Source organism: Thalassophryne amazonica, chromosome 4 (genome assembly GCF_902500255.1).
Source record: "Thalassophryne amazonica chromosome 4, fThaAma1.1, whole genome shotgun sequence".
NCBI lineage: Eukaryota > Metazoa > Chordata > Actinopteri > Batrachoidiformes > Batrachoididae > Thalassophryne > Thalassophryne amazonica.
In genome coordinates, this window is record NC_047106.1 from 16,083,908 (window position 1) to 16,102,930 (window position 19,023).

General features: G+C 43.1%; 1 protein-coding gene and 1 pseudogene across 1 annotated transcript in view; both read right to left on the minus strand.

Annotated features, from left to right (window-relative positions):
- lrfn1 (leucine rich repeat and fibronectin type III domain containing 1) overlaps positions 1-19,023 on the minus strand; it is a 639,132-nt gene that overhangs the window by 345,650 nt on the left and 274,459 nt on the right. The gene's annotated exons all lie outside the window — the stretch shown is intronic.
- Positions 9,083-18,577, minus strand: LOC117509328 (annotated as a pseudogene).

A 19,023-nucleotide genomic window follows, 5' to 3' on the forward strand; every position in this document is an offset into this window, starting at 1 on the left:
AGAGACGGAGAGAAAGACAGAGAGACGGAGAGAGAGAGACAGAGAGAGAGAAAGACAGAGAGAGAGAGATAGAGAGAGAGACAGAGAGAGAGAGAGAGAGACGGAGAGAAAGACAGAGAGAGAGAGACAGAGAGAGAGAAAGACAGAGAGAGAGAGACAGAGAGAGAAAGAGACGGAGAGAAAGACAGAGAGAGAGAGAGAGAGAGAAAGACAGAGAGAGAGACAGAGCGTTCTATTTTCAGTAAAGGAGCTTCCTTTTCATCTTTCTCCACTTTCAAAGAAACTAAGGAACTGAAATGATGTAAACCCAGTTTTTCCAATTATTGGATTACTAAAGTGCATGTAAACGCGAGAGACCAGATTATTACAGTTATCTGATTATTATGGTCATGGAAATGTTGCCAGTGTTATAAAGAAAGAAGATTATAGCTTTCCAGATCAGCTGTGTAGTTTTTAATCCTTGCTGGCACCATAGATACACAAGAACAACAACAACAACAACAACAACTATAATTTGTGATTTTTAACACGTCTTCAAACCATGCCCATTTTGCATAAAATACGATTACAATTGATTATTATGTTACAATGTGCACACCATCATACACTCCTGTTTCTCCTGGATTTCATGACCATCTCCTGGCCCCCGGAGCATTGTGTTTGTTTGTTTTGTTTCTGCATTATTATTACTAATCTTCATGTTTGTTTGACCCCAGTTGCCAGAGTGTCCATGAAGCACAATTTACACAGGCAATCCACAAATTACATAAAATTTCTATCCATCTGTCACTACAACCTGACTCCCCACAACTCGATTTAAGGGGGCGTGTGCAGAAGCTCTCTCAGGAAGACTGCCTGCTATCTTAATGTTAGCTGTTAGCTTGTAGATACAGCTGTTGTTGATATGGAACCAAAAAATAAATAAAATGAATTCAGACATTTGGACAGACTGTTTCTTGTTTTTAATTACAATTCACTTATAACACAAATACCTCAGACCCAATGTCACACTATTCTGTTGCAACTATTAAGCCAATGTTACTCTACGGGCACACTGACCCAGTCTGTTCAGTAAGAATGGACAGGGTGGATGTGTTAGATGGTAAGGTCATATCTAGATCTTGATCGTATGTATCATATCAAATAGGAGAGTGGAGAATGGGCCTAGTGCGCCACTGAACACTACAACCTGAACTGAGTGTATGTGCCATCATACTGTTGGAGCTTACAACGGGCACTAACACAAGAGGAAGAAAGCATGTGACATACGAGGTCTGTCCATAAAGTATCGTACCTTTTTACCTTTTACGACCCTTGATTGGACTAGTGTGTACATCAGTAGGTAACCTGTTCTACAGTTTTGGTTCAGTGACCAAAAATCACGATCCTACCAAAGTTTATATTTTGACCTTGGAACATCTAAGTAAAGCTGAGCAGCCACCCATAATGTCCTACGGTCAGTGCAGAGAGCTAAAATTTCAGATAAGCAGGAAGGTGCAAGGCCATTAATAGCTTTAAAAACAAACATTAAAATCTTAAAATCAATTCTAAAATGAACTGGAAGCCAGTGGAGTGAGTAAAGTACGGGGCAGGCATAATATGCTCACATCTGGAAGTGTTCGTTAAAAGACAAGCAGCAGCATTTTCACCAATTGAGGCATGCAAGAGAAGACTGGTTAACACCAGCATAAAGGGCATTACAGTAATGATGTCTGGGCCGATGAAAGGATGAATGGCTGTCTCAAGATCACATCTACTGAGGAAGGACTTTATTTTAGCCAGAAGACGTAGCTGAAAAAACCTTGCTTTTACAACACAGTTTATCTCTTAATCAAGCCTCATAAAGCTGTCAAATATCACTCCCAAATTCCTGACATCTGGTTTTAAATACTATACTATGCTATTCCCTTTCATTGCTATGCTGATGACACTCAACTGTACATGCCAATAACTGCTGGTAATCTCATTCACATAAAATCTTTGGAAGATTGCCTTGTATCAGTAAGAAGTTGGATGTCCAGTAACTTCCTACTTTTAAATTCTGATGAGACTGAAGTTATGGTTCTTGGTCCAGCGAGGTATCGGTATCAATTTGATCAGCTAGCACTTAGCTTAGGTTTGTGTGTTATACATCATACGGATAAAGTGAGGAACCTTGGAGTAATTTTTGATCCTACGTTGTCCTTTGATCTCCACATTACAAACATTACGAGGACTGCTTTCTTCCATTTACGAAATATAGCGAAGATTCGTCCCATCCTGTCTATGGCTGATGCTGAGACTTTGATTCATGCATTTGTCTCTTCTAGATTGGACTACTGTAATGCTCTATTTTCTGCAGTCCAGGATTAGGGGTCTTCAACTGGTTCAAAATGCTGCTGCCAGACTTTTGACACAAAGCAGAAAGTTTGACCACATTACGCCCATTTTGGCGTCCCTGCACTGGCTTCCAGTTGCTGCAAGATCGGATTTTAAAGTACTGTTATTAGTTTATAAAATTGTTCATGGACTTGCACCTCCCTATCTGGTTGACCTGGTAAGCCCCTATGTACCAGCTCGGGCCCTACGTTCTCAGGGTGCAGGACCTCTGTGTGTTCCCAGGGTGAATAAAAAGTCTGCCGGTCACAGAGCTTTCTCCTACTGTGCCCCAGCTCTGTGGAACGATCTCCCGGCACACATTCGGCAGTCTGATACTGTGGAGACTTTTAAGTCACTTTTAAAGACTCATATGTTTTCCCTGTTTTATCATTAGTGTTGTGTTTTTGTTCTTATATTCTGTTATGCTCATCTTTTTATTGTTTTAAATTTTTAATTCAGTTTTTTTTTTGTTGTTTTATGTTGTGTGAAGCACCTTGAGACAATTTTGTCGTGAATTGGCGCTATATAAATTAATAAATTTGATTTGATTTGAAATAAATAGCCAGAACACTAAAGTTTGACAGTACACAGAATGTCCAAACACAATGGTCTCAGTTTTACCATCATTCAGGTAAAGAAAGTTTTGGGACAGCCATTGCTTTACATCATGAATACAACTAAATAATGATGCCAAAACAATGCTTCCATTAGTCCTCATAGGCAGATAGATTTGCAGATCATCGGCATAACAATGAAAGGACAGGTTGTGCTTGGATATAACTGACCCCAAAAACAGCATGTACAATGAAGACTGAATATGGCAAAGAATAGAACCCTGTGGCACTCCACAACAAAGAGGAGCAATTGATGAGGAGAGGTCACCAATCATAATGGAAAAACTCAGCCAAATATGATTTAAACCACTAATGTCAACAAGATGTTCTAACTGGGAAACAAGTACTGTGTGATCCACAGTATCAAAGGCTGCTATGAAGTCTAACAGAACCAGCAAACAGGATCTCCTGCATCCACAGACAGAGTGATGTCATATGTACTTTTAAAAGTGCTGACTAAAACTGGATGAAACTGATGAGTCAAGGTTATTTTTAAGAAGGGGACAAACCACAACATGTTTAAAAGCAGTTGGAACAGACCCTGAACTAAGCCTAGAGTTGATAAAAGTTAGGAGGATGCAGGGAGGTGATGGTCTAGTGGTTAAGGCATTGGGTATGAGACCAGAAGATCCTCGGTTCAAATCCCAGCCTGACCGGAAAATCACTAAGGGCCCCTGGGCAAGGTCTTTAATGCCCTAGTGCTCCAGGTGTGTAGTGAGTACCTTGTATTGCAGCGCCCTGACATCAGGGTGAATATGAGGCATTATTGTAAAGCCCTTTGAGCGTCTGATGCAGATGGAAAAGCACTATATAAATGCAGTCCATTTACCATTTAAGAGACCCGTCCCAACAGTATTAAAAACCTCTTTCAGCACCATAGCTGGAACAGCATCTAAAGGACAACTTGTAGGTTTTGTGTTTCACTATCTCACTAAGGGATGAAAGAGAGATGGACTCAAACTGCTCAAGCCCAGCAGAATGTACGAGGGCTGTCAATAAAGTAACGGTCCTTTTTATTTTTTACAAAAACTATATGGATTTCATTCATATGTTTTTACGTCAGACATGCTTGAACCCTCGTGCGCATGCGTGAGTTTTTCCACGCCTGTCGGTGACGTCATTCGCCTGTGAGCACTCCTTTTTGGAGGAGTCGTCCAGCCCCTCGTCGGAATTCCTTTGTCTGAGAAGTTGCTGAGAGACTGGCGCTTTGTTTGATCAAAATTTTTTCTAAACCTGTCAGACACATCAAAGTGGACACGGTTAGAAAAATTAAGCTGGTTTTCAGTGAAAATTTTAACGGCTGATGAGAGATTTTGAGGTGATTCTGTCGCTTTAAGGACTTCCCACGGTGCGAGACGTCGCTCAGCGCTCTCAGGCGCCGTTGTCAGTCTGTTCAAGCTGAAAACCTCCACATTTCAGGCTCTATTGATCCAGGACGTCGTGAGAGAACAGAGAAGTTTCAGAAGAAGTCGGTTTCAGCATTTTATCCGGATATTCCACTGTTAAAGGAGATTTTTTTAATGAAAGACGTACGGACGGATCCGCGCGTCGGGACGCAGCCGACGCGGTGTGGCGGCACAGGAAAAACACCTCCGTGTTGATAACAATTTGTAAAATCCAGGCGGCTTTTGATGGCTTTCAGTGGAGTGAGTATATGAGAAATTGTTTAACAGGCAGGACATGTTCCAACTTGTCCTTAAGGCTTTCAACAGAGGTGTTTTTCCTGTGGCGGAGCGTCGCGGCGGCTGCGTCCCGACGCGCGGACCCGTCCGCACGTCTTTCATTAAAAAAATCTCCTTTAACAGTGGAATATCTGGATAAAATGCTGAAACCGACTTCTTCTGAAACGTCTCTGTTCTCTCACGACGTCCTGGATCAATAGAGCCTGAAATGTGGAGGTTTTCAGCTTGAACAGGCTGACGACGGCGCCTGAGAGCGCTGAGCGACGTCTCGCACCGTGGGAAGTCCTTAAAGCGACAGAATCACCTCAAAATCTCTCATCAGCCATTAAAATTTTCACTGAAAACCAGCTTAATTTTTCGAACCGTGTCCACTTCGATGTGTCTCACAGGTTTAGAAAAAATTTTGATCAAACAAAGCGCCAGTCTCTCAGCAACTTCTCAGACAAAGGAATTCCGACGAGGGGCTGGACGACTCCTCCTACAAGGAGTGCTCACAGGCGAATGATGTCACCGACAGGCGTGGAAAAACTCACGCATGCGCACGAGGGTTCAAGCATGTCTAACGTAAAAACTATATGAATGAAATCCATATAGTTTTTGAAAAAAATAAAAAGGACCTATACTTTATTGACAGCCCTCGTACACGAGGAACAGGCAGTTGAATATTACATTTTACAACATTCTGTCTGACCGATGACTGCTCATAGGTTGTGGTTGTAGTGTCCATCAAAACAGAGGTACACGGGTTTACAACTCAGGTTATAGTCTGAAACAACACTCTGGGACGATGACAACTGCTGGAAATAATATGAGCTTTTGCCTCCTTCACAGCCTCCTAGTAGTCAGTTAGACTGTCCCTCAGAATACCCAGAGACACCTGTAGTCTGTCCTTTTTCCAACTTCTTTCCACCTGTCTGCAGCGTTGTCCAGGGGTTGGATCTTGATTTAGTGGATTTGCAGAAAAAAGGGGCAACAGAGCCCAGAATCACTGAGAATGTGGAGTGGAAAGAAGAGTGGATGTTTTCTGGGAGTAATGAAACCAGTCCATTCATGGCATAAAACTGAGAGTTTATGAAGGCAGCAGCAAATTCCCCCGCCATCGAGGAGGTTACCAACATAGAGAAGACATTCTATAGTTCCAGCCTTCACACCACAATTCCCACCAGCAGGGATCCAGGTATCATCTGGTCTCATGACCAGAGCAACAACATCATTTTATTCATCTGTGAGTTCAGTATTTATCCAGTGTGCTGCCTCTGCTGTGTTGATAAGGCAGCTAAAAATACATCTAAACCCACATTTACACATTTGTTCTTAGAGTGTCTGAAGTCATATTCAAGTTTCAAAAACAACAGTTTCAGTTGTGCTTCTGTTACCAGTTTGATAAATAAAATGCTTCAGAAGTCTCCGTGTTTCATCTGAGTCTGTCTCACCACCGTTTCATTCAAGCTCAACATCAGAAAAGCAGCAGGTTACCAAATTTTTTCTGATGGCACAAAGAAGCAAAACATAGAACATCCTGCAGCATGGATGGAACGAGCTGAGGGAATTCCAAACCCGATCACAGTGATTGGACTTGGGCCCAACCAAACAATTTTTTTTAATTGATCAACATCAGCTTAAGTAAATACAAGTCAAGCAGATCAGTGTGCATACATCAGGCTCCACTTCATGTGTTCTGTGCTAATCAAGCTAACAGCCAATACTCTATCACTGGATTATGATCTTCCATCAGCAGCGCTGTTGTGCGTTTTTTAAAGTCAAATTTACCCAGGGCGGAACAATAGACTAGCTCCACGATATGATTCATATCACAACACACCATTAAATCACTGTTCACACAAGTTCTGAAGTATAAATTGTAATCCTTAATGTTTCCGATTTATATATTTTATAAGTAATTTATGATTCCTCTGCAAAATATTAAAATTTCATCTATGCAGTAGTTAACTTTTTATGGGATCATGATAATCATTAAAAAAGATACAATTTGATACAGGGCCCAAGGTATGACGACCCCTAAGGGTCCCTTCACACATAGAGTGAATTTGGTCGAATTGCATATGAAGTGCGCATGAAGCAGGAATCATATCAAACCGTGTAATTTCGTAGCAGCTTCCATCGCCTCGCACACCTGTTGCTACGCCTATTTGCGCACACCAGCAATTGAAAGACTAAGTGTGCGCTGTGTGAACCTATCGCACCCTCTCGCGGCAGGTGTCGGCCAAATTCCAGGTGACACGCATGAACATCTAACACCGCTCGCATGGCACTTAGAAAATGCGTGGCCATTCATACTCTTGGCATGACAAGAGACTGCAGACAATCACTGTTGTATCGCAATGAAATTTGTCTAAGTGCCCCACGAGTATGGCTTTGGTGTGTGCGCTGAACTGACAGTAGGTGTGGCTATGACAGAAGTGGCTGTGGAGATCTGTCATTCTGGACATCCCAGCTGGACAATACTGTGTTTGGACAGACATGGACTAACAACTGACCACTGTGGCGTACGTGTGTCTGTTTGCTGTCATTAAGTGGACATAAATAAAAACATATATCACTGTGGCAACGGGCTGTGGCAAGCGAGTGCGCGCACACGGTGTGCACATGGACAGGCTGCCCCCAGGTTAAAATGGACCGTCAGGTCATAATATGCAGTAGGCAATTTCACTGTCACATCACCCACGTGAGCTCTATTCCTCATGATGCGGTGTCCTGCGGTGTGCCATCTACAAGACATGCGTGTCAGCAGGACGCCGCCAGCAGATGTGGACATGATTGAGACAAGCAAACTGCTTCTCATTCATACTATACTACATATACTACAATCTTCTCCTGTGATGTCTTATCCATCTTATCCGTCTTATGTCTTATTACTTATTACATTATATATACCTTTTTCTTGAGCTGCTTGGGTGGGTAGGGAGAGTTCCCATGGGATAAAATAGCTTTTTAACATACCATCCCTGGTTCTCAAGACCAGGCACTTAAGTGGCTCTACTCTACTCTTTTCTTCTCTCCTATTTTACACTTCCTTTTTAGATATTTAGATATACCTTTGTATACTGGCATAGTTCCACCTTAGAATTGGAATATAACATATAAGATATACCTTACTGAATTTTCATGTCATTTCATGACTGCATGTCAGTGACCATGGGTCATCTACAGAGGAACAGACGGATCATATTCGTATTGCCTGCTTGAGTTTGAATCCTGTGGTTGACATGTTTTTTTTTTTTTCTTCAGCTGCGTGATATGTAACTACATTGTGCAGTTGCTGCGGAAAAGCTGCTGTGTTTCCATGTGCACGGAATCGTTGCAGCATGCATTTTTTTATTTGCTATTTATTTTTTCTTCACACCAGCTGCATGATGTATAACCACCTGGTGGAGCTGGTGGCACTGTGTTCCCGCGTGGATGAACCATCGCACCAGTATCGTGCATGCCTGCCCATCGGCGCAATGTTTCATGATGCGCTCATACCAGCTGCTCCGACGGACGTCACCCTGGAGTTGTACATATTCGCACTATGTGTGAAGGGGCCTTAATATTTACACTCCAATTAAAATACACAATAATTTTAATTTTGTTGGATGAAGCATGTGATATGCTTCTTACCAGTCCATTAGGCAGTGCTTTCCACATGAATGCATGAGATTTCCTCATCATCTTGTCTGTGTTGTTGAAATGCTAACAGACACTATACAAGCCAATAGCTAGAATAAACAATCTACATTATAATAGCCAAGTGACGTCTGTGTGCGTGTGTGCGTGCGTGCATGTGTATGGCTTCAATTACAGAGAAACTGGGGAAAGCTGACATTTGGCGTTTGGTATGTTTATGTTTTTTATTGGGGGGGGTCAAGGATAAATGCTGCAAAAACAGAAAGTTGGTAGGACTAAAATTTTTGGAGGAATCAGATATATTAACCCTTGTGCGGTCTTAACATTCTGTATACTCCCCTTGTCCTACGGGTCAAAAATGATCCGGCTTCACCAAAGCCCTAAAATAAAGCAGCTTTATTGAATTTTAAATCCAATATCTATTTTGCATGATAACACATCCAGTTATTTATAAAATCAACTCAATTTTATTCAATTTTATCATATTTTTTCTAACAGTGGAAAAAAGACGTTCACCAGTGAACATGATTATTATTATTTTTCTTTCTTTTTTATTTTACCACAGACCAACTGTCATAATAGTTGTCTTTTACACAGTAAAGGTTTATTATTACTATTATATCAATGTGGAAAAAAAACTACTATTGAATTAATTTTAATGAAAGAAAAATAACAGTCAACAGTCTGAAACTTTTCCAACAGTTTATTCTTTGTTAATATTCTTTCAGAAGTGAATTATCAGATACATCTCTTCTCTCTTCTCTTCTCTTGTCTAATTACAAAACCTCAAAATGTTGCTTGACATTGACCAATCCACTACATCAACTCTACTTAGCACATGTGGGACAGCATGTGCAAACGTGAGCACGGGCTCTGCAGACGTATTTCTCACACGTGCAGCACACAACTTTCATCTTGCAGTCCTTCTTCCAGGGGCAGAAATTGCATCTTTTTCTCTTGCCTGATCCAGCTGCAGCCTCAGGTGGCTCAGGACAAGATTCAGCTCCCTCAGCAGCTCTCACAAGTGCTGCAGAGGCGTCTGTGTGGGGGAGGCGCTCCCTTTTTTCGATGCCTGGGGTGACAAGAGACTCTCCCAACTGATTGAGGAAAATCCTCCTCCTGTTCTTCCTCTCAGCCATCCAGGTTGGGTGGATCGTCTGCCATATCACAAAGGCATTGTATGATAAGACATCAAGGATGTTGTGGAAGATGATCAGGGGCCAGCGTGCAGTCATCCTTCTGCAGCTATGCATTCCAATAACCTTGTCAAGGTTATTTAGTGCGGTTGTAATCCAGGATGATGGCTGGCTTCCTGTCTTCACGATCAGTTATTTCAGCTGCCTTGTGCAGTGTATTCAGCAGGACCATGTTCTTGTTCTTTTTTGGGAGGTAAGAAACAAGAGTAGTGGTGGAGGTGAAGGCAAACTGTGTCAAGAAGACCTCTCTCCCTCCTGTTGCGAGGAGTGCAGGGGGGAGTTCAGGCTTGTTTTACCGAACAGTGCCAACCACTGTCATTTTCCACTTCAGGAGGTCATAGGCGGTGATGTTGTCACATGTGATGCTGTGCCCCGTCAGACCAACCGTCAAATCAAGTACAACACGCATCCCCTGGTTCTTCTCTGGTGCTCCACTGGGCAGCTTTCCAGTGTAGACTTGCATATTCCATACATAGCTGGATTTTGCATCACAGGCCACCCATATGTTGATGCCATATTTTGCTGGCTTGCTTGGCATATACTGTCGGAAAGGACAGCAACCTGATTAAAAAAGACAAAGATTACAATCAGTAATGAGTGTGAGTATCACAGAAAAAAATCACATGAATCAACAAAGTAAAAATAGAAGTTTCAGGTAACATTACATATATGAAAAGAAAAATTTACCTTTGAATGGAACCAACTGCTCATCTACTGTGACCTCAGGTCCAGGGTTGTAAAGGTATGGCAGATGCTCAATCCACTTGTCCTAGGCCTCTCTGATGGCTGCCAGTCTGTCCGTAACACACCTTGCTGGTCTTGAGTCATGGTTGTCAAACCTTAGCATTCTTGAAAAAGTGTAGAAGACTTTCAGGGGCATTGTGGCACAAAAAAGTGCCCTTCCACTCTCTGCATCCCAGAAACTAGATGTAGCCGTGCCACAAGACGTACAGACACCTGCTAAGATCAAAAGCCCTATGTAGCCACACAGGTCAGTCTAATCCATATTTTTCCACTCATCTCCATATTTAAGGGAACCCTCCAAATTTGTGATTTCCAGTATATTCTTTTCAATGGCTGGTGTGATGAGCAGGAGGAAAGTGGAGTACAGTCCATATGGAAATGTAAACAAAACCAGAGTTTTACTTTTTTTTAATGTTGGGGTCCCTTTAGAAAAAGTCATACAATTTCAAGTTGAAATAAGAGTGTTATAGGGTTTTCTTTTCTTTTGTTTGTTTGTTTTTTTTTTGTTTATTTTTTTGCAGCTAAACATGGCCGTGGGTCATTTTTGACCCACAGGACAACACAAGGGTTAACAGTGAACAATGGACTTTGTGCTGCAATGTACCATGGGAGTTTGAGGTTTTGGGGGTTTAAATGTTGTTATTGTGGCTCATGTTAGTTTAACAGTGTTGCTAGTGTTATTGATTTATTGTGTTTTACAGTTCAATTGGTTTAGTCAGTTAAGTTTCATGTTGCTGTAACCATGAGTGAGCTAAGTGCCATGGTGCCACTACTATGAGTGAAAAGTGTAGTGCTTTTAATGTCTTCCACTGCCATCTCTGTTTGTGGGTATGCAAGATTAAAAGCACCTGCTTGCATCAGAATGTGGAAAAGGCAAAAAGTTCTGCATGTGTGCATGCAACTTTGATCACAGACAAACTCGGGAGAGCTGCCATTTTGCCATTTCGTATGCTTATGTATTTTGGGCCAAGGATGAACATCGCCAAAGCAGAACATTGATAGGACTAATATTTTTAGAGAAATTACGGATAATAGCTAACAACACTGAACAATGTGATCATTACATTCTGGACTCGCATGCCATTCCAGCAAGGGACCGTAAATCATCTATATATTAAAAGTGTGCATGTGTGCGTAGGTGTGTGCTTTTATTTAGTAAGTTCAATGTAAGTACATAATGTAATTGTAAATACATTAAAAATACATAAATGACACAAGAAAGTGAAAACACTTATTTCCATTGTGGGCCATTTAATAAACAAATGACAAATTAGAAGTAATAATAAAATTTTATTTATTTATTGAAGCTTTATCTAACCAAGTTAGGCCCACTGAGATCGAGACCGCTTTTGCAAAGGAGACCTGGACAATAATAAGTTTCCAATTCACATTAACTGCGTGTCTTTAAATATGAGAGGAAACCGGAGCACCCGGAGGAAACCCACGCAAACACAGGGAGAACATGTAAACTCCACACAGAAATGCCACAGGTGAGAATCAAACCCATGACCTTCTTGCTATGAGGCAAAAGTGCTAACTACTAAGCCACCATGCTGCCAAGATAAAACAACAACAACAATAATAATAATAAGTATATGATATCAAGAACATAAACAATTTATAAATACATTAAAACAGTAAATTAACATTAAAAGAATTACGTAATTAAAATGAAATAAAAGGGCTGAGTTCTTCTTCTGAAAAGTGTTGATGTCTAAGATCTAAGGTTCTAAAATTATTCTGGACTCACACACCATTCCAACTCAGCAACTCTGCACAATGTATTACCACCCTTGTAAAATGTACCCAATCTAGAGCCTGTGAATCCCCATGGGCATTGCGCTAGTAATTATTATTACTACAAAGATGATGAATGTATTTGTTATAACACCCACCAGACATTAATCAATGACATTCAAACAATATTACTCTGACTGTTTGAGGTTTAGTACTACAATACTGCAATAAGTGGACTTGAGAAGAGCCATATAAAAAAGTCTGTTTATTTTCTAAAAATAAATCAATAAATGAAATAAAATAAATCCAAAAGAGGATCAAGTTGGACAGGTAGTTTGTTTTTTCCCAAAAGCATTGCAGAATTATAATTGTCAGACACATACTTCATATTGATTTTAATTTTATTGTATTTGCAGTGTGCACTGTGCAAGTGTAATAGCTCAGAAAATACAAGAATCAAAGCAAGACTTTGGATTGGCAAGATACTCTGTGTTAAATGACTCAGAACAGGGGCAAAAAAAAACAAACAAACAAACAAAAAAAAAAAACAATAAAGCACAACAACAAAATCCCAAAGTTGAACAGGACATCCCTAAATGAGACATATTATCCCCCCACAAAATACCTTTTAAATAAAAAGCATGATAAGAGGCAACTTGCACAGCTGCACTGATAAATTAAAACTGCTGTTACTTGTAATCAGTGTGAGCCCTGGGCTTTCTGCCATAATGTTCCACACAAGTGTGGCTGCTGAAAGAATTATCATTTCACTCGTGTCTAAAGGCGCCTTTGCATTCACAAGAGCTCGCCACCACAAAGGAAACCAGATTATAAGTCCTCAACATTAACTGAAACTGCAGACGTCAAGACTAACTGAAGCGTATAAAGTAAGTGGTGTGAAATTATGCCAAATAAACCCTCTAATGATGTCCAGGTCAACCAAGCACCTAAGGATTGATCCACAGGTTGGGCACTTAAATTAACTTAAATTATTACTAAAATACTGTGGGTGTGGGCAGGGCAAGAAGTGACAAAGCAGTGTTCCCTCTAAGTAATTAAGAATTTCCAGATATGTTACAGGCTCTCTAAACCACATACAATAGGTTAAGATGTGTTTACATAATCTTTTCCCCTCTCCTTCCAACACACATGGGCACCAGAGGGTGTGCGTAACACTGCTTGATATTGTCTGCATTTATGCTGGGTTCACATGTTGGTGATAGAAAAACCACCACCTGCGCTACTTCAGATTGTCTGCATTAAGGAGCACAACATACCTGCAAAAAATCTCTCAGTACCCAATAATTGTTAAATATAAATTATAATACATTTACAGGCTGGCAATAATCTGCTTTTGCTTGAAAAAAAAAAATGTAGCCTTAAGGTGCCAGAGAGAGAGAGAGAGTGTGTTCATATATTCTACCTTAATAGGAGGGATTCAATCACAACATAATCCACATTTCATAATACCTTCATTGTTTAAAAATCATGATACTATTTTTGTGTGGCAAACACAACCCCATAAACATTTTCATAATGTCCCTGTGCAAACAAACCGAGCTAATGCAGGAGTAAATGTTTGATTGACAGATACGATGAGCAGTCAGTCAAACTTGGGCAGATGGTGAGTAGTAACGAGAAGCAGCAAATCCTGTCACCCTTCACACTGTGTGACCTGACTAGGAATTTCACAATTTCAGTAAATGTTTTTATGACAGTTGTGTAACCCAAGTTTTGTTTTATTTTGTTTGTTTTTTTACCCTGAACATGGTTACAATAATGTGTTTCTAATTAGGTGACAAGACCTGATGGGTCATTGAATTTGATACTTGTCAAACACAACACTGCAGCTTGCAAAGAACCAAGGGCTGTTTATTAGTAGATTTACTCATGGTAAACCAACACACAATTTACCACTAAACATGTTACTCTGCTCAGATTACTGCAGCTACCAACCTAATAAGTAGAGGTGGGCGGATCGATCCTAATATTGATAATATCGATACCAACGCTGGTATTGAAACTGAACGATCCTCGTGTAAAAAGATTGATACTCAAGCTTTTTTTCTCTCCCGCACGCACTGACTGCTGCGCATGCAGATTCATCAAAGTCTACTCTCTGTCTGTAAGAGCAGCGCTGTGCTGTGTCGTACAACACAGAGCAGCCCACCTTTGTATTGTGGTTTGTCAGCCCTCTACCTCAGGAGATTTTGTTTTAAGTTGTGTAGAGTGATATTTTTTAAACAAAAATGTTGAGTGTGATAATAAAGTATTTTGTTGTCACGTACAATATTTGGTGAAATTCTATCCTAGGTCTTTTGGATTCTTTGGATCTTTTCTTCTTCTTTGTCTTTCGGCTGTTCCTGTTAGGGGTCGCCACAGCAGATCAATCGTTTCCATCTCACCCTGTCCTCTGTATCTTCCTCTGTCACACCAACCACCTGCATGTCCTCTCTCAGCACATCCATGAACCTCCTCTTTGGTCTCCCTCTTCTCCTCCTGCCTGGTGGCTCCATCCTCAGCATCCTTCTCCCTATATACCCTGGGTCCCTCCTCTGCACATGTCCAAACCATCTCAATCTCGCCTCTCTGACTTTGTCTCCAAACCATCCCACCTGAGCTGTCCCTCTGATATGTTCATTCCTAATCTTGTACATTCTTGTCACTCCCAAAGAGAATCTCAACATCTTCAGCTCTGCCACCTCCAGCTCTGCCTCCTGTCTTTTTGTTAGTGCCACCGTCTCTAAACCATACAACATAGCTGGTCTCACTACTGTTTTGTAAACTTTCCCCTTCACTCTTGCTGATATTCTTCGGTCACAAATCACTCCTGCCACCTTTCTCCACCCACTCCACCCTGCCTGCACTCTCTTCTTCACCTCTCTACCACACTCTCCATTACTTTGAACAGTTGACCCCAAATATTTAAACTCATCTACTTTCACCACTTCTACTCCTTGTAACTGCACTATTCCACTGGGCTCCCTCTCGTTCACGCACATGTACTCAATCTTGCTTCTACTGACTTTCATTCCCCTTCTCTCCAAAGCATATCTCCACTTCTCCAGACTAGACTCAACTTGCTCTCTACTCTCACTACAGATCACAATGTCATCTGCAAACATCATAGTCCATGGGGACTCCTGTCTGATCTCATCTGTCAACCTGTCCATCACCACTGCAAACAAGAAAGGACTCAGAGCTGATCCTTGGTGTAATCCCACCTCCACCTTGAATGAGTCTGTCATTCCGACTGCGCATCTCACCGCTGTCACACTATTCTTGTACATGTCCTGCACTACCCTAACATACTTCTCTGCCACTCCAGACTTCCTCATACAATGCCACAACTCTTCTCTTGGCACCCTATCATAAGCTTTTTCTAAGTCCACAAACACACAATGTAACTCTTTCTGTCCTTCTCTGTACTTTTCCAACAGTATTCTCAGAGCAAACATTGCATCTGTAGTGCTCTTTCTCGGCATGAAACCATATTGCTGCTCACAGATCTTCACCTGTTTTCTAAGCCTAGCTTCTACTACTCTTTCCCATAACTTCATGCTGTGGCTGATCAGCTTTGTGCCTCTGTAGTTACTGCAGCTCTGCACATCACCCTTGTTCTTGAAAATAGGAACCAGCACACTTCGTCTCCACTCCTCAGGCATCCTCTCACTTTCCAAGATTTTATTAAACAATCTGGTTAGAAACTCTACTGCCATCTCTCCTAGACATTTCCATGCCTCCAATGGAATGTCATCTGGACCAACTATCAGGTTTGACGGGCTGGACACAAATGCAGGACGCAGGTACACAGCTCAGTGGAGATAAGAGGTTTACTCTGTAAACATGCTGGGGTCGGTACACAGATAGGCAGTCCAAAAAGAGCAACAGTAACAAATACATCAGGCTTGGCGTGGTCGAGGTACACAGGCAGGTAGTCAAAAACACGATGAGGCAAACGAAGCAAGGCAAGGAAATACACGAACAGAGCTGGAAAGAGGCACAAGGCGCTACAATCTGGCGAGGGAGTAAGGCACAATGGAGAGCTTAAATACACCCTGGTGATGAGGTGCAGATAGAGAACAGGTGTGCGTGGAACACACCAGAAGGAGGGCGTGGCCAGACAGAGGGAAACACCCACCACCAAGAGCCAGCAGAGACAGACAGGAAAGACAGACCCAAACAGAACAAAAACCCCACAACAGAAAAAACAAAAGTAACTGAAGAACAGAGCCAAGAAATAAAAGCTGGCAAGACCCAAATCCTGACAGTACCCCCCCCCCAAAGGCCGGCCTCCGACGGCCCAGGTGCAGCAGGGTGAGAGGCATGAAAATCCCTAATGAGAGAGGGATCCAGGACAAAGAGGGAGGGAATCCACGACCGCTCCACGGGGCCGTACCCCTCCCAGTCCACCAAATACTGAAACCCGCGGCCCCTCCGACACGAAGCCAGAAGCCGACCCCCCCTCCCCCCCATGAACCGGGCGGTAGGCGGGGGAACGGCTGGGGGGCACAAAGGGCTGGACCTAAAGGGTTTGACATGACTGACATGAAAGGTGGGGTGAACATGCATAGAACCAGGTAAACGAAGACGGACAGAAACAGGGTTAATGACCTTGGACACGGGGAAGGGACCAACATACCTGGGAGCCAGTTTCCGAGGAACACCCCGTAGCGCTGGGGCCCATTTGTGAGCCCAAAAGGCATCACCAGGTACTCATAGTGCCCAGTTGGGGTGTTAAAGGCAGTCTTCCATTCAACTCCCTGCTTAATCCTGACCAAATGTAGGCATTACGAAGATCTAATTTTGTGAACACTTTAGCGCCCTCTAACAGCTCAAAAGCAGATGAAATCAGTGGCAGTGGATAGCGATTTTTAATGGTGATATCATTTAACCCCCGATAGTCAATGCAAGGACGTGGGGGTTGATGATGGACGAATCAATCCAGCATCCAGTGACTCCTGGATGTATGAATTCATCGCTGCTCGTTCAGGACCTGAAAGAGAAAACAATTTTCCCTGTGGAGGAGTCGTCCCGGGGAGAAGATCGATGGCACAGTCGTACTCCCGATGCGGAGATAGAGACTTAGCCTTAGCTTTGCTAAAGATGAGCGCTAAATCATGGTAGCAAACTGGTACGCCCTCTAGATCAGAGTTACACATATTGGATGGAACCTCGGGTGCAGACAGGCAAGACTTTTCGCAAGAAGATCCCCATGCTTCAATTTTACCCTGAGTCCAGTCTAGACTAGGTTTATGGCGTTGCATCCAAGGGTGCCCCAGAATCACAGAGTGAGTCATGTTATCAAATACATGAAAACTAATTTGTTCAGAATGATTGCCAGAAATTATCATGCAAACAGGTTGGGTGCGGTACTCAATTTGACCTAATTCATGGCCATCCACCGCATGGACCACCAATGGGCGTGAAAGCTGATAAAATTTCAGTTGGAGGGACCTGGCAACAGAGGATGACATGAGATTAGAATCAGCCCCAGAATCAATGAATACAGGACAGTCCATGGTGGTATGGTCGGATGAGAAAGTGGCAATTAAACCATTCTGAGAGGACGTATGAATTGAACTCTGACTCACCTGCACAACCCTTCTCGGCCACACGGGGGCACCCTTGACTGGACAGAGGGTTGCAACATGACCTGACTGACCACAATAAAAACAAAGTCCTTCCGCTCGATGCCGCTCACGCTCCGCCAGGGAGAGGCGTGTCCGTCCTACTCGCGTGGGCTTCTCTGCAGAGCTGGGCGGAGAGTTGCTGCCAGAGCAGCCGGCAGAGGATGATCGATACGACAACGAGAAGTCTTGCTGGGCATAATGAAGGCTGTCTCGGCGGGGAAGGTCAGACAGACGGCGATCAGTCCGGATAGCCAGTGCTATCAGAGCATCAAGGTCGTTCGGCAGGTTTATCGCCACCAGCTGGTCTTGAATGACGTCACTCAAACCCCGGAAGAAGACATCTTGGAGCGCCGCCTGGTTCCATTTGCTCTTCGAGGCAAGGATGTGAAAATCGATGGCGTAATCTGCCACTCGGCGACTGCCTTGCTTTAACCTCATCAACGAACGCCCCGCCTCGCGCCCCGGCGAGGTGTGCTGGAAGACCTGCTGTAGAGTGTGAGTGAGGCCGCCAGGGAGGAGCAAGATGGCGAACCACGGCTTCACTATGTCGTGGCCCACGCTGCAGCCCGGCCGGTCAGGTGACTAATGACGAATGCTATCTTCGCCCTATCGGACGGAAACATTGACGCCATTAATTCAAAATGAAGTTCACATTGTGTAATGAACAGCTTGACATCCCCGGACTCTCCAGAAAAACGCTCAGGCCGGGAGAGTTGATTACAAACCACGGGTACAGGAGCGGGCGGGGCTAACAACAGTCCCGGAAGTGGTGCATCGGCGAGAGCCGTACTAGTCATAGCCTGATACTTAATGGTAGAGAGTAGTTGCTCCATCTGAGAGCTCACTGAGGCCATGAAAGAAGCCTGCTGCTTCGCTAACTCACTAATCCCAGAGTTCAGGACGGCTAGCTGGTCCTCTTGCAGAGCGAGTTGCCGACTGTGGTGGCGTACCGCCAGCTGAAAGACGTCTGCGTCTGCTGTGTCCATTGTTGGCCAGATTGTACTATCAGATTTGACGGGCTGGACACAAATGCAGGACGCAGGTACACAGCTCAGTGGAGATAAGAGGTTTACTCTGTAAACAGGCTGGGGTCGGTACACAGATAGGCAGTCCAAAAAGAGCAACAGTAACAAATACATCAGGCTTGGCGTGGTTGAGGTACACAGGCAGGTAGTCAAAAACACGATGAGGCAAACGAAGCAAGGCAAGGAAATACACGAACAGAGCTGGAAAGAGGCACAAGGTGCTACAATCTGGCGAGGGAGTAAGGCACAATGGAGAGCTTAAATACACCCAGGTGATGAGGTGCAGATAGAGAACAGGTGTGCGTGGAACACACCAGAAGGAGGGCGTGGCCAGACAGAGGGAAACACCCACCACCAAGAGCCAGCAGAGACAGACAGGAAAGACAGACCCAAACAGAACAAAAACC